At 40.9% G+C, this 14707-nt stretch overlaps 1 non-coding gene across 1 annotated transcript; it reads right to left on the bottom strand.

Annotated features, from left to right (window-relative positions):
• Positions 1-13782: 13782 nt before the first annotated feature.
• Positions 13783-13889, bottom strand: LOC114908213. The gene has a single exon (XR_003796904.1). It is a non-coding gene; the product is annotated as a U6 spliceosomal RNA (small nuclear RNA).
• Between the last annotated feature and the right edge of the window lie 818 nt (positions 13890-14707).

Raw genomic sequence — 14707 nt, 5'->3', positions numbered from 1 at the left:
AGAATTCTCAACCCTGGGGAATCTGTGTGTTGTATTCACCTGAGAGCTTTCAAAAATACTGATGCTCAGGTCCTAACCCAGACCAAGTAAACTCTGATCTGTTGAAATGGGGCCCAGGCATACTGAAATGGTCCTGAAGTAATTCCAGCACTCATCATGGGTGGAAAAGCCACTGGCAACAAAGCAATGGGAAGACAGCGCTCAACTAGTTTGATCGATGGTGAGCACCTCCGCTGGCTGCTGATGGAATCTGTCTGGGAGGAAGGCTGCTTTCCCAGTCTTTTCAAGAAACACTGGCCCCCAAGGAATATTGAAACAGTTCTTTAATTTATGGTTTCAAAACCATACAGGGTCAGGGCGGCTGCAGACCCCATATGGGGACATCTCACTTTCCTGGTGGTCAGGACAGTGTAGGAGACTTTAAAGGAGGTCCTTGAGCCTTCAGAGGTGCCCTAGGGACCTTCCAGTTTCCCTAACATTCACCTTCCTCTCTTCACTTGTCGCTGTCTTTAACGTTTAGCCCTTCTGTGTGTCTGCCCCACCAGCCCTGCCACTCCCATCCTTCCATCTCTGTGCCGTGTGGTTAGGTCCTAACCACGGGGTCCAGTGGAGTCTGTGGCTTTTCTCCTCCATCACTTCCTGTTGGTCTGCAGCCGGTAGGGGTGCTGTTTGACCCTAGAGCCTGAAGGTGCTAGAGGGTGGGGTGGGGAAACAGGGTAGGAGAAAGAGGTAAGGAGGATCTCTCCTTGTGGCCTAGGAAATGATTTCCCTGAAACTATACCTCACTAAGGGAACTGTCCTTCCGATGGCACTTGTAAGTGTCCTCTTGCTCTTGGTTACCTAGGACCCACGTGCTCTTCCTGACAGCAGCCCTACCTGGTTGGTTACCTGTGATACCTCATCTCAGTTGAAACTCCCTGGAGATGCTCGTTCAGAGACCACACCCTCTTGAGCCAGGCCAATCAGACGCTCCCACCTGAAATAGACACGGTGAGAGCAGACTGACCAGGCGCATCACAGTCAGCCCAGCCTGAGTCCTGCTCGGGCGGCTCTGCTCCCGGCTCCCAGCCTCCCGGCTGCCTCTCTGAACAACCAAGAGCCTCGCAATTTCCTTCTTTGTGGTTCTTTGTTTTGTTTGTGGATTGCTTGATTGTTTTTCATTTGTTTGTTGTTGGTTGTTGTGTTTTAGCTTTATTTTATTTTATTTTTGCCTAAATTAGCCAGAGTATACTTCTCCAATTTGTAAGCAAAGAAACCTCTCTTAATCAATTCTTCCTTTAACGTACATGAGAAACCCACGTTCTTTTTGTGCCCTCTGTTTTTTATGAATCAACACACGGGTCTTATTAGGCTAAAAAATGTCTACCCCTGCACACCAACCACCACTTCCCATCCCAGGTAGATTTCAAAGTTCTCTTACATTAGTTGATAATGGATGGTATTCATGACCCGACTCTTCTCCCTAATGTCTAGGGACAGGTGAGGGGCAAGCAGAGACACTTAAGTCAGCCTTGCACTCATCCAAAGCCTGCTGTGTGCCAGAAATGAGGTTCAGTCTGACATCTCTTTCCACCTTGCATGTCATCCTACATTTCCATGACTGTAAGGAATCTGTGCTCATTGACCTTGGTAACCTGAGCAGCCCCCACCGGCTGGTCTGCGTTACCTGGGCTCTAGTTCTATCATGTGATCTTGAGCAAGTCACTTCACCTTTCAGACCTCAGTTTCTTTACCTATAAATTGAAAGACGTAGAGAACGTGATGCCCAGGTGTCACATTTACTGGTCACAGGAAATAGATATCATAAAGTCTGGTTTTGCGATCACTCAGAACTTGTGATTCCAGATGGGGTGAGGCCTGGAGGCTGGCTCATCCTCTTCAGCATCTCCTCAGTCTGTCTGCTTCTCTCTGTCTCTGCTGCCACTGTGACCCTCTCTATTGTCAGGACTATTGCAATAGCTTCCTCAAATGTCAACCCTGGCCTCATCCAAACGCCTCTGCACAGCAATCAGAGATCTTTCTGAAGGTGAATCCGAACACATCAATCCATTTCTTTTAGGATAAAGAACAAAACGGTCGATCTGATCTAACCCTTTCCCATTTCTTCAGTTTCATCTCCTACCACTCTTCCTCTTGCCAACTTTCAGTTCCTCCCAAGACTGAAGACTCTCCTTGCCCCAGGACCTTTGCACAAGCTCTTTTCTCCAAGTGCCCTTGCCCAGTAGATCTTGGCTTAAACATTTAATCCTCAAAGAATTCTTTCCTAACCTCTCAAAAAAGCCAGGTAGCCCTGTCAATTGATCCCTCTACTTCCCTGCAGGGTCCTTATTGCAGTCATTAATTATAAATTTAATTATATGTTTATTTGAAAGGTGTTATTTCCCCCCACTGTTTTCCTCATCACTACCACCCCAATACATAGCACAGTGCCCAGCACACAATGGATGGGCAGTAAATGCACCTCTTAAATGACCAAAGGAGTGTAATTGGGATGTGTCTAAGCATCTCACCTCCCGTTCCTGCTCTGTGAACTCTGGGTCAGATCCATATCACCACCCAAGTCAATGTCCACCTACCTCAATCAACTTTTTCCTTATCCTTACAAAACATGCTCTTGGGAAAAGCTAGAATAAATTAAAATGAAACTCACCATCAATAGTGCCTGGGGTGTTATATATCTACTGGCATTTTATTCAATAATGAATAATGCCTAGATTTAGCTTGAATCCAAGGAATATAACTGTGTTAACAGAATTTCAGAGGTTCAGAGACCAGCCTCTTTGTGACATCTGTTTCGTCCTGGTCCCTTGGGCCCTCACATTTTCCACATTAGAGGGTCTTCTGATCTGCTGGACCCATCATTAGAAGGTTACACATGGTATTCTCCCCATCCCATCCTATCTTACTTCACTGATATAGAATTCCTTCCAGAAACCCTGGAGCCACCTTTCTTCACAGCTTCAGTGCTTCCTTCCCAATAGTTCCTTCCAGCTCAATACAAATAACGGTATGCCTTTCTTCCTTTCTCTAGGTGGCTTTCATTAGAACCACAGACTCACACAATATTTGAGCCAAAGGCTTCTGCAACCTATCCCATGGAGCAACAGACAATCTCCTTGAACTCCATGAGTGATCAGAGGCATCAGAAGACAAACCAGCCCTGGATTTAGTGGAAGGTGAGACTACTTCATGAAGCTTAATGGAATCCATGGTCTTCTCCTAGCTCTGGGATGCAGATGCCATAGTGACTGAAGAACCCAGGCTTGGGAGCCAGGCAGACCTGGGGTTAGTTCCTCCTTCTGTCTTTGTGAACTTGAGCAAGTGACGCCTCTGTATGCCTCAAGCTCATCGTCCATATAATAAGAACCATAATGCCTGCCTCACGTACTAAGACACAAAGCAGAGTCCCTGGAGCAAGAGGGGAGGCTTAAAAAGGCTAGAGTTCTCAAGTTTTCTGGCTCTGAGGACATGGAACACTAATATCAAGAAAGAGACTTTTGCCCTCAGTCTGCTATGTCCCTATGACAGTACACTATCCTAATATCTACCTTCTGTGAGAGAGACAAGTTTTTGTTTAGGCTTTACTGTTAATTTACTGGGTATTTCCACATAGTTTGCTTCGCTAGTCTGCGCTTTGGTTGGCACCTTCTTTTTCTATCCTAACATGTATATAGTACTGATAAGGAAGACTTTAGAAAAATAATTTCCTCATTATTTTATCTAATTGCTATTAGGATGATTTTTCTAGATAAGTTTATACATCATCCCTTAATTTTTCCTTCCTGTCTGAGTTTAAAAGACTGTAATGATCGTAGTCTCATTTATTCATTTAGAGTAGTGTTTCTCAACGTGGGTGATTTTGCCCCCAGGGGACATTTGGAGATATCTGTAGACATTTTGATTGTCACCATTGGGGAAAAATATGACTGGCATTTGACAGGTGGAGACCAGGATGTTGCTACATATCCTACAATGCACAGGGCGGCCCCCGCGACCCAGTCACACAACCCCACATGTCAGCAGCCCCAGGCTGAGAAACACTGGTTTGGAATCGGGCCAGTCAGCTTCTCAGCAGCAAGAGAAACTGCCCTTGAGCTTGGCAGTTCAGCAGCTTCAGTTCTAAGAGAAGCCCCTCCCATTAAACTTCTTTGATTCCCTCCCTCCTCTCCAGCTCTGACAAATAGCTGCTTCAAAATAGTAACATGCAAAGTCTATCTTAAACACACGGAGTCAAGAGATTTAGAGTTAAGGTTTAAAAATTCAAGGCTAGCACTCTGCTGTTAAAATAGACCAAGCCTGAAGGTAGGTGCCAGGGCGTGAGCTGGAGACAAAGTGTTAAGCCACGCTTTTGACTCCAACCCTGCTGCTTTTGGCTTTTGTGGGCTTAGGTCAGACTCTCTCTGCTCTCCTGGGGTGGTTGCTCTGTGGTTTTCTTCTTACTTCTATAGAACTTAAAGAAACAAACATTGACAATATTCAGAGCAGGCCTCAATAGGGGGAGGCGTGAGCTATTTAAGGTTTGGAATCTAAATTTGTAAATCATATCTCTGATGAAATCACTAAGATGTGGCACTTCATGTTCTAGATTCTTCACACTTACAACACACTATTGTTTGTGTCACTTGCCTGTTGAGTAGAGCGATTACTTACTAATTTTGTGAGATGCAGAAGGTAAGGCGGCGTAGCCCAAAGCACAGTATTGAGAGACAGAACAGAACAAACCTCATCCCAGCCTCTCCTGCTTACATTCTGAACAAATTACATAACTACTCTGAGTCTTTCCTTCCCCTTCCATGCTATAGAGAAAAGAATCTCTATCTCATGGATGGACTCTGCACACAAAATACCAATCAAGTTCTAGAACAGAGAGGCCCTTCCTACATATGAACCCCTTATCAAAAGGAGTCTGTCTTCTTGTTGAAAAAGTAAAACTAAAAAATTCTAAGCCATGTATGACATGACAGCTTGCCTTGAGATTCAAGAGGATTACAAAGAGATCACCCATGATGATTTAGCCCAGTGTCAATAAATACTAGGTATATGTTTGTCGGCAAGAAGACAAAAAGAAGGACCAGGATACTAAAGGTAGAAAAGCCAAGGGCATATTCAGGACGATCAAGTTGTCACGATTAGCTAGACTACAGCATTTTCACAAGACTGTAGTCAGATGTGAAGCTGGAAAAGTAGTTGGTCTATACTAGTCAGCTATTTCCACAATAATGGGGTATAGTAAAGCACCCCGGCATTCAGTGACACACATCACCAAGCACTTGTTCTCATGCTCATGGGTCAGCAGGTCAGTGAGGTTTGGCTGATCTCAGTTGAGCTTGGCTGGGTAGCATTGTGTTTCTCATGGCAGATCCAGAGCATAAGAACCAAGCCAATCCATGAAAAATACACTTAAGATCTTTGCTCCTGCAACATCCATTCATATTTCATTGCCAAAGCAAGTTACATGGGCTAGGGAAGTAGATACCGCCTGCAGTGGGAGAGCACAGCAAAGTTACAAGGCAAATGTATTATACCCTATTACAGTGGAGTGGAGAATTGGGACCAACAATCAAATCTATCATAAGACCATACGAGGGCAGATCTTAAAAATAGAAGTAATGAGCTGTTAAAAAAAAGATTGGTCACAATAGGAAATCTTTGGAAGGAGTGAAGTGTTCAGAGCTGTGGCTGCCAACATGTGTGGAATAGATCAGAGAAAGGAGAACGTATACCAGAGGCAGTTAGAGAACACTCTGTGCCCAGGAGGAAGGGTGCCGTGTGTTTCAGAGGAGGCACTGGACAAGGAGATGAAGGGCGATGAGAAGGAGTAAATGATTTCATTATTGATTGGCCATTAGGTGGGGATAGTGGCTTTTGCTTTGACTATGAAAAGGAGTCATCAGAGGTAAATTTGGAAGTCAAAGGTTTGGACCTTATAGTCTAAGAGAATGGTAAAGCTACTCATAATAATACCATATACATTTTATTGAGCATGTATTGTTTACCAGACACTGACTAAAAATGTTATTGACACTATTTTATTTAATCTTCACAATAATCCAATGAGATAGGTACAGTTTTTGTCTCCATTTTTAGGATGAGGTGACTGAAGTAACCTGCCTGAGATTACATACCTAGAAAGTGGTGGGATCAGGATTGAGAAATCAGCGGTCACCTCCAGAATCTATCCTATGTCACCACTCATTCATTTCCTCATTTCTTACCCGGCCATATTGCTGAAATGTTCATATTTTATATCATATTTAATTACACACCAAACTATTTCTCAGTGACCAATAAGATAGTCTGAGTGGCAAGTGGAATTCTTTGAAATACCTGGATTTTAGGGTTAAAAGGTGTAAGGTGATGGGGACAGCAGGAATAATGGATGTCCTGGTATCCAGAGTGGTCATGACTGACATCAGTCACATCTAATTATTTTATGGAACAGACTTTTATTTGATCTTTCTGGTTTTGTAGTCCTATTTCTCACTCCCCGTAGCCTAACCACTTTGCAGGGACAAATAAAAACAAGACACTGCCAGTAGAAATAAACACCACCTAACTTTAAAATGTGCTTCCCCTGAGTCTCAGAACTGAGCATCCATTCCGTAACTAGGAAATGCTACTTCCCCTGAAACTGGAGGGAGGACGCCAGCTCACATAACGTGCAGAGTTCACATCTGATTCATCCCCAGGTTCCTGCTCTCCTCCCCTCGCATTGTGGGGGATGAAGCCTCCACACTGAAAGGTTCTCTGAGTCTATGGCCAAGTCATCAGCACCACGTGCTTTCAACTCCTCCATTTCTTCCCAAATTTTCAGCCAATCTTTGAATCATATTGGCTATCTTTGGGGAGCAGTAAACAGAAAAGTGGAAAAAGATTTTAAAATATCCTCTTTAATGAGTCTCTTTAAATATCCTCTTCAATCAGTAGCTTGATACTTAATTATTCCCTTTTAGAAAAGCCTCTTTCAGTGACTGAGATCCAAGGAGAGCATTCTGGATTTTGATACTGAAGGAGAAGGAACATAGGGTCCTGGGATTGTGTGTTTCAGAAAGAGTGCTAGAAGTGGTTTCTATAGGTTACATTGAAAATATTTAAATGGAAGATCTTCCTGACTGCTACAGGAAGGAAGAAAAGAATGCCATTTTTCTTTTTCTTGCTAAGAATCTGTGAGCTTCTTATTCTGTCTTCCGTGATGAAGGGGTAAGCCCAGCATTGTCTTGAGGAGACCAGTAGACACCAAAGCCAGTATCAACGCCAGCCGTGCAGGTTAGCACCTGCCAGGTAGCATGGCAGGTGACACCTCTGACATCCCACCTCAATTATTTCCTAAGCAAGTTTTTGTTTTTCTTTTTCTAATACACTGCCAATTTAAAAGGTGCCAATTTTGACAACCTTCTTGCTCTTTTTAAAAGAAGGCTGGGATTGGGAGGGAGGCAAAGATGAAGATTCATCTGTGGCTTGTGGAGATGATCTCATTTTAGTTTCATGGAAATCAATGAACTATTCAATTACAGATGGAAGCAAGTTTGTTTCAGGGTTCACCATAGATGCCTTAGAAAAAGAATTCCGGACAATATGGGAAGGAAGAACAATGATGGGTTAAATTTTTAGAAAATGACAGTAAATGTGTAAGTGTGGCCAAACTATATTTATAAGGATGACTTCTGTGATGGCGCAGAGTTTCAAGACACAATATCCTCTAGTGATGAATGATTTTAGGCAAGTCATTTAATTTCCTTGCCCCTCAGTTTCCTTCTGTCTCAAGTACAGGCAGTAATAACTTCCCTGTTCATTTCTTTAGGTTATTTAAAATTTGAAAGTGCTTTGAAAATTGCGTAGTGCAGAGTATCATTATTCATATTATAAAAATTACCAAAGTGGGCTTAGCCTATTTTATCTAAGTTTAATTAAAATTCCTTAAAATAATATTTTATCTGAATTTATAAAAATTAATGCAACCTGTTTTATTATGAAAAACTATTACAATAAGCATGATTTGGTAGAAAGAGTAGTGAACTTGGAGTTAGAAGACCTTGGTTTAGGTATTACTCCCTTCAATTTTTAGGGTATATGGGGAAGCCTTTGAAAAGGATAGAAAGGATAGAGAAAGGATAGAGTTCCACAGAAGTGGAACTTATCATTTTACTGAGAATATGAGTTATCTGTGAGTTGGGTGACAAAACTTTTACTGAAAAGATAACCAGAAGCACTAAACTCTGCATACACTCTTGCATGAAATTTCCCCTTACACCATTATATTTTCACTAACTAAGTTAGAGAGGGAAATATTAAATATATCTTATCTCAAAGATGTTATTCTCAGAAGATATAGCAACAGATGTTTGCTGGTTTCTCCCCATCCCCCTCCCTAATAGCTCCTGCTAACACATATCACAGGTCCCCATAAACCCTTCCCTGAGTTACTCCCAACCCAAGAGGTTCCCACATGGGTCCAGTTACTACATGACATCTGCACTCTGCCTTTTCCCCAAATGTTCTGTTTAGCACCCGCATGCCCTCAGGTGCCTCTTCCATTGGGCAGTCCCACTGGACGTGATTCCAGGCAGCACTGTCCCACCTGGGCTACCACCTGTCTGCTGACTATGAGTTCTCTGCTGCTGTTTGTGCGCTGGCCCTCAAGCACCCAAAGTTGCAGAAATCTCTGTGTGAGCTGGGCACAGAAGAGGCAAGATGCAGTCTGCCACATTTTATATATATATATATATATATATATATATATATATAAACAAAGATTATAACTTGGAGAAAGCTCAGTCCTGGGGAGTTTTAATGATGGGGATCCCTAGTAGGTTTGCATTAAGGCACAGCTAAATTAAAGGTACCATCCCAGAATGTAAATTGGTGCAGCCACTGTGGAGAACAGTATGGAGGTTCCTTAAAAAACTAAAAATAGAGCTACCATATGATCTAGCAATCCAACTTCCAGGCATATATGTGTAGAAACTATAATTCAAAAAGATACATGCACCCCAATGTTCATTGCAGTGCTGTTTACAATAGCCAGGACATGGAAGCAGCCTGAATGTCCATCAAGAGATGAATGGATAAAGAAGATGTGATACATACATACAATGGAATATTACTCAGCCATAAAAAGTAATGAAATACTGCCATTTGCAGCAACATGGATGGACCTGGAGATTATCATACTAAGTGAAGGAAGTCAGACAGAGAAAGACAAATATCATATGATATCGCTTATATGAGGAATCTAAAAAATAAATGATACAAATGAACTTATTTACAAAACAGAAACAGTCTCACAGACTTCAAAAACAAACTTATGGTTACCAAAGGGGAAAGGTGGGGGTTGGGGGGTGAGGGATAAATTGGGAGTTTGGGATTGACATATACATACTACTATATTTAAAATAGATAACCAACAAGGACAGGGAAATCTGCTCAGTATTCTGTAATAACATAAATGGGGAAAGAATTTGAAAAAGAATAACTTTGCTGTGCACCTGAAACTAATACAACATTGTTAATCAACTATAGCCCAATATAAAATAAAAATTAAGAAAAAAAAAAAAAGTACCACCCCAGACTCTGGATGCTCTACCCTCAGAAAATCAAGATAAGGTGGATCCTTCTCAAGGACACAGCATTGCTTCCTTCAGAGAGCCCTCTCCTAAACCAAAAAACCTGACTCATCAAAGAGGTCAAGAGAGCCTAAGAGCAAAGCTTCAAACTTCAAGTTCCTTTATATGTCTAAGACTTCATTTCATTCCTTAATTTCTTTGAAGCAAAGTCTTGTATTTTACACTCTCTGTTTTACATGCTTTGGAAAGATAGAACAAAATCTCCACCTGTTCTAATGAACAAAGCATGACAGATGACCAAAAGCGTGAAAGCCAAAACCATGTGAAAAACTGCCTAAAAGATGAGAAGCCCATTTGGAGGGAAAATATGTGGGCTGCTACTGGGAGTTTCTCACTATTCAGTTTTTTACATAGGCTTTTGCAAAGGGGAAAATGTTATGAGGAGGTGAAGTGTGGAGATCTAGTCAAGATTTCTTTAAAACTTTTTAAAAGTCAGATTGCTATTGATCTATGGAAATATCATTTGCAAATATTTAAAGTCCCCTCCAAAATAACCCCCAATTCAATCTGGTTGGAAAACATGATATGCAAGAGCAAATCAATCACATAAAAAAGCGATGGCAGACCCCTACAGCCCAGAGTGTGACAAGCAAGAGAAGGGTGAACATGATGGTTGGTGGCTGGGAGGAAGAAGCAGAAATGTTGCTTGGAATCTCATTTCTCAACACTAGAACAATGATGACAACTGTAGTGGGAACTTTGAAGTACATCACCAAAGCTTTGAAATTCTCGTTTCTTGGTGGCAGTCTTCACAGATCCTTTCTGTACAAAATGCTGAAATTTATTGTCATCATAGATACTATTTTATTATAGATACTATTTTATTATTATCTTTGAAGACTGATGTTGCAAAATAGAAATAGAATTAGTTTTTCATGGTGGGATGCAACTAGAGATGATCATAGTAAGTGAAGTAAGTCAGAAAGAGAAAGACAAACACCATATGATATCACTTATATATGGAATCTAAAATATGGCACAAATGAACTTATCTACAAAGCAGAAACAGGCTCACAGACATAGAGCACAGACTTGTGATTGCCAAAGGGGAGGCGGGTGGGGAAGGGATGGATTGGGAGTTTGGAATTAGTAGATGCAAACTATTAGATATAGGATGGAAAAACAGCAAGGTCCTACCGTGTAGCACAGGGAACTATATTCAATATCCTGGAATAAACCATGATGGAAAAGTATATAGAAAAGAATGTATATATATGTATAACTGAGTCACTTTGCTGTACAGCAGAAATTAACAGAACATTGTAAATCAACTATCCTTCAATAAAAAAATAAATTTAAAAAAGTTATCATGGTGAACAAATTCCTACATGGTATTTCTAGTTGCTTTCATTTGTTCCAATTTTTGTCAGATTTATCAATGAGTGCATTTATTTACTAAAGGGAATAAGGAACCCACACAATGCAGAACTGGGCACAAAACTCACTGGATTTCTTCAACCCACTCCTGTACATTTTGCTTTTTTGGTTTTTCTGAAATGGATGCATAATTGAGACTGATGGGCCATGTACTATGCTGCTAAAGGTGACATTTTTTAGACAAAAACAAGTCATCCTAGGGTTTCCCTGGTGGCGCAGTGGTTAAGAATCCGCCTGCCAATTCAGGGGACACGGATTCGAGCCCTTATCTGGGAAGATCCCACATGCCGCAGAGCAACTAAGCCCACGCGTCATAACTACTAAGCCTGCTCTCTAGAGCCCATGAGCTACAATGACTGAGCCCATATACCACAACTACTGAAACTCGTGTGCCTAGAGCCCATGCTCTGCAACAAAAGAAGCCACCGCAGTGAGAAGCCCACGTACCACAATGAAGAGTAGCCCCCATTCGCCGGAACTAGAGAAAGCCCATGCACAGCAACAAAGATCCAACGCAGCCAAAAAAAGAAAAGAAAAAGAACAAAAGTCAAGATATAATGGCAGAGCAAAGTCAGATCATACACCAAAAATCTAATTAATTGAAAAAATAAAGGGAAAGACAAGGTGTATATGTATATAATTTGTCTAGGTGCCATGGTACGCATGGTTCTATATATATATATAAACTTAGACAAAGTACTTCATATCAAGCTTCGAAACAGAGAGCCATACTTCCCAGTGATTTACACGGCTTCCAAAATCTAAGAAAACCCACTAAGAATGAAAGCAACATAATTTGAAACATCAAGAAAGAAAATGGACTTAGCCAAAGACAACGTCCCAGTCATAGAGGAAAGTTTTCAAATGATCAGGACTTCCCTGGTGGCGCAGTGGTTGAGAGTTCGCCTGCCAATGCAGGGGACACGGCTTCGTGTCCCGGTCCGGGAAGATCCCACATGCCGTGGAGCGGCTGGGCCCGTGAGCCATGGCCGCTGAGCCTGCGCGTCCAAAGCCTGTGCTCCGCAACGGGAGAGGCCACAACAGTGAGAGGCCCGCGTACCGCAAAAAAAAAAAAAATAAAGATCAAAGATATTGCAGGAAAAAAAATGACAAAGAGGTTAAAAACTATTAAGAAGATGAAAGATAATAGATATGGAAGATAGGTCACAATGATTAAATATACATATAATTTGCTATTTGAAAACAAAAATAAAACTGATGGAAATGAAAAAAATATTTATAAAAGAAGCTATTCCCCAAACAATGGGAGACCTAAATCTACATATCAATAAGGAACAAGAAAATTCAGGAAATTTAATACCAAAAAACGAGGGGAGCTGGGAGAGGGAGAGAGAAGGACGGACTCTTGAAGTCACCATATTGAAAAGTGCTCCTGCGTGTGCACATGAACATGTGATGGACACGAGAGAAAACCCACTGCCTTCAGACTCCTCCAGAACAATGGTGGCATTCAAAATTAAAGAAACAAAACCTCTCAAATGTGCAAAAACTATATGATGGTAAAATTCAGCTAAAAAAGGGATGAGTCAAATTAAGAAAATTAGAAAGAAAAACCTTGCTTTAAAGAATCTGTCATAATTTTGAACCTAATAAAGCAAGGATAAACCTCATTTTGGGAATAAGAGAGAACAGAATGACCATAACTATGGCACACCCATATGCAGCCACCAAACAAAATGAGGGAGAATTTTCATAAGCTGAAATGGAAAAGTGTGCATGATATATTTAGTTAAGAAAGATATGTGAAAATAATTTTATGGTTTGACTAATTTGTAGAGGTAGAGAGAGAGGGAGATAGTGTCTGACATATAGTAGATAATAAATATTTAACAAATGATTAAATCTCAAATATGTCTAAAAATTTTAAGAAGGACACAGAAAGACACTCTTCTGTTTAATTTCTGCTGGATAGTTTCTGAGGAATCAAAATCTTTATGTTCTTTAGGAATTGTACTTAAAATACTAAAGCCATTGTTTATTGAATTGACAGAGTTTGCCACCAGGAGCTCAGCCTCCAAAGCACTGAAGCAAAGAGTAAAAGGGAACCAGGGTGGTCTGGGGGGAGCACTGACGTATGTGCTACAAACTTCACCTTAAACAGCATAAGAATTTAAAATGTCACACTGACGGTCAACGGAACAGAGGAGAAAACCCATTCAGAAACTCGTTTTTACTAAGAATTTAGGATAAAATAAAAATGGCGTTTCAAATCAGTAGGGAATCCAATAGCCAAAAATAAGTGGGTCAATCTGGGGGCAAATAGTTACATACCATGAGAAAAATAAATTTTGCAATAATTTGCTAAAATACATTTCAGATATGTTAGAAATGTTGATGTTTAAGGAACATCAGAACACTAACAGAAAATTCCACAGGAGGGTTTTTTTTTTTAACATCTTTATTGGAGTATAATTGCTTTACAATGGTGTGTTAGTTTCTGCTTTATAACAAAGTGAATCAGCTATACGTATACACACATCCCCATATCTCCTCCCTCTTGCGTCTCCCTCCCACCCTCCCTATCCCACCCCTCTAGGCGGTCACAAAGCACTGAGCTGATCTCCCTGTGCTATGCAGCTGCTTCCCACTAGCTATCTATTTTACATTTGTTAGTGAATATATGTCTATGCCACTCTCTCACTTCGTCCCAGCTTACCCTTTCCCCTCCCTGTGTCCTCAAGTCCATTCTCTATGTCTGCCCTTAGGTTCTTCAGAACCATTTTTTTTTATTTTTAGATTCCATATATATGTGTTAGCATACAAAAATATGGAATGCTTCACAAACTTGCGTGTCATCCTTGCGCAGGGGCCATGCTAATTTTCTCTGTGTTGTTCCAATTTTAGTAGATGTGCTGCCAAAGCGAGCACCACAGGAGAGTATTTGTATAATCTTTGAGTAGGAAAGATCTTACTTTAATGTGATCCTATGAACAACAAAAACAATTTATAAACATCTTTACTGGAGTATAATTGCTTTACAATGTTGTGTTGGTTTCTGCTGTATAACAAAGTGAATCAGTTATACGTATACAATATCTTCATATCCCCTCCCTCTTGCATCTCCCTCCCACCCTCCCTATCCCACCCCTCTAGGTGGTCACAAAGCACTGAGCTGATCTCCCTGTGCTATGCAGCTGCTTCCAACTAGCTATCTATTTTACATTTGGTAGTGTACATATGTCAATGGTACTCTCTCACTTAGTCCCAGCTTACCCTTCCTCCTCCCATGTCCTCAAGTCCATTCTCTACTTCTGCGTCTTTATTTCTGTCCTGCCCCTAGGTTCATCAGAACGTTTTTTTTTTTTTAGAGTCCATATATATGTGTTAGCATACAGTATTTGTTTTTCTCTTTCTCACTTACTTCACTCTGTATGACAGTCTCTAGGTCCATCCACCTCACTACAAATAACTCAATTTCATTTCTTTTTATGGCTGAGTAATATTCCATTGTATATATGTGCCACATCTTCTTTATCCATTCATCTGTCGATAGACACTTAGGTTGCTTCCATCTCCTGGCTATTGTAAATAGTGATGCAATGAACATTGTGGTACATGACTCTTTCTGAATTATGGTTTTCTCAGGGTATATGCCCAGTAGTGGGATTGCTGTGTTGTATGGTAGTTCTATTTATAGTTTTTTAAGGAACCTCCATACTGTTCTCCATAGTGGCTGTATCAATTTA

Source organism: Monodon monoceros, unplaced genomic scaffold (genome assembly GCF_005190385.1).
Source record: "Monodon monoceros isolate NGI ecotype Baffin Bay Population unplaced genomic scaffold, NGI_Narwhal_1 Super_Scaffold_3, whole genome shotgun sequence".
Lineage (NCBI taxonomy): Eukaryota > Metazoa > Chordata > Mammalia > Artiodactyla > Monodontidae > Monodon > Monodon monoceros.
Note: the sequence above shows the minus strand (reverse complement) of the source record. Positions and strands in the feature narration are given on the sequence as shown.